The 2,121-nt window shown below is 40.5% G+C and overlaps 1 non-coding gene across 1 annotated transcript; it reads right to left on the reverse strand.

Annotated features, from left to right (window-relative positions):
- Positions 1 to 1,187: 1,187 nt before the first annotated feature.
- On the reverse strand, positions 1,188 to 1,294 carry LOC127089629 (small nucleolar RNA R71). The gene has a single exon (XR_007791200.1). It is a non-coding gene; the product is annotated as a small nucleolar RNA R71 (small nucleolar RNA).
- Between the last annotated feature and the right edge of the window lie 827 nt (positions 1,295 to 2,121).

The raw sequence follows: 2,121 nt of genomic DNA on the forward strand, positions 1-2,121 counted from the left end.
TCTTCTTTGGTACGAAACATGTCTCCCACCTTTAATTCGCCTACTGGTCTCGGATACGGATTATAGAAGACACTGTCGGATGTTTCATCGTCGTGAAGATCCATATTTGTCATATGTTGAGGCGGATTGTAGACATGACTAGGAGGTATTGGTGGTGGTTAATCATCATCTTCATCATCATTGTTCAGCATGTGATCAACCTGTATCTCGGTCTCCTCTTCTTCTTCATCAACAACGTCGACTTCTACTTCTGCTTCTAGGTTAAGTTCATCTGACCATTGTGCATCATCTGCATCATCTTCACCAGCTTCATCCTGCCCTAGCCAATTCAATTGGCACCTCCATTCAAGTTTTAAGAAGAGTTGCCATATGAACAACTTTCATGTTCATCAAAAATCCATTTGAAACTTGGAAGCTCATCATTCATTTCAAAACATTATAGGTCATTTTGACAAAAACCTTAATTTTGGGTCAACTTCGCAAAGACCTAACTCACTCATTTTTAATTATTTTGAGGTGGGACCAAGTGCATTGGAAAATTTGAGATGTCTACTTAAATTGTTATGTTGGACAAAATTTCATAACTCTAAAAGAAACACATGCGATAATACCAAACATTATAGGTCAGATAATAGTTGAAAAATCAGAAGTCCAACTTCAACTGCCCATAACTTTCTCATAAAAAATCCAAATGATGCAAAATTTATGTCCAAATTCATTTTATTGAAAAGATCTACAACTCTCATGTTGGAGGTTTAGTCATTTGATGCTTTTTTAAGGGTGTCGCCAATTGAATTGGCGCCTCCTCTTAAACCTTACACATAGGCGCCAATTGGATTGGCTAGGGCACCTGCCCTAGCAAATCCAATTGGCGCCTCCATTCAAGATTTAAGAGGAGTCACCAATTCAATTGGCGCCTCCTCCTAAAAGTGGGGTAGTTTGGGAATTTTTCTGAAACCTGGGGTATTTTGGGAATTTTTTTGAAAAACTGGGTTATCTCGGTAAAAAAACCCACTTTTAAAACCAATGGAGCTTCTCCTGAGGCAATACATTTAAGATTATTTCCTTTTTCTTTCAAAGATAAAGCCCTATCATGGTTAGATTCCCTTCCATCCAATTCCATTACGACTTGGGATAACCTTAGAAGAGTTTTTCTTGCTAGATATTTTCCCCCGAGTAAGACCGCCGTTCTTCGAAACCATATTACTAGATTTACCCAAAACCAAGGAGAATCGCTGTTCGAAGCTTGAGAGAGATATAAAGAGTTGTTACGAGCATGCCCATATCACGGTTTAGAAAATTGGTTAATCATTCAAACCTTCTATAATGGACTTCATTACAACACAAAGATGACCATCGACGCTACCGCAGGCGGTGCTCTGATGAACAAACCTTATCCTGAAGCTAGTGCCCTCATCGAAGATATGGCTCAAAACCATCAATCATGGGGAGTCGAACGAGCGACAGTTGAGAAGGAAGCCCAAGGAGGAGTGCATGAACTAAGCTCTATAGACATGATGCAAGCTAAAATGGACGCATTAGCCCTCAAAGTCGAGCATATGTGCATAAACCTGAATACTGTAGCCGCAGTTTCGTCGGATTGTGAGATATGTGGAACCAAAGGACACCAATCTGCAGAATGCAGTCTATTAAACGAAACCCATTCTGAGCAAGTGAACTACACCCAAGGGAACCCATATTCGAATACCTATAACCCTGGATGGAGGAATCACTCGAACTTCTCCTATAAAAACAATAACCCAGTCCAAAATAATGCACCTCCGAGACCTAGTTATCAAGCCCCTAGATCAAATCAACCTATGCAACTTGTGCCACCAAAGTCGAGCCTTGAGAAAATTATGGAAAATTTTATCACCGCTCAAACCCAACAAAACAAGGAGTTCATGAACCAAAACATTCATGTTAACGAATTGATTACTCAGTTAGGGACCAAGGTTGACCAAATAGTTACTCATACTAAGATGCTTGAAACCCAGATCTCTCAGGTAGCTCTAAACCAAGCCCCTCAGACTACACTTGGAGGACAATTCCCTGGACAACCTCAACAAAATCCGAGAGGACAAGCCAATGCCATTACCCTACGAAGTGGGAACGCTTATG

Source organism: Lathyrus oleraceus, chromosome 5, assembly GCF_024323335.1.
Source record: "Lathyrus oleraceus cultivar Zhongwan6 chromosome 5, CAAS_Psat_ZW6_1.0, whole genome shotgun sequence".
In the NCBI taxonomy this organism is placed as follows: domain Eukaryota; kingdom Viridiplantae; phylum Streptophyta; class Magnoliopsida; order Fabales; family Fabaceae; genus Lathyrus; species Lathyrus oleraceus.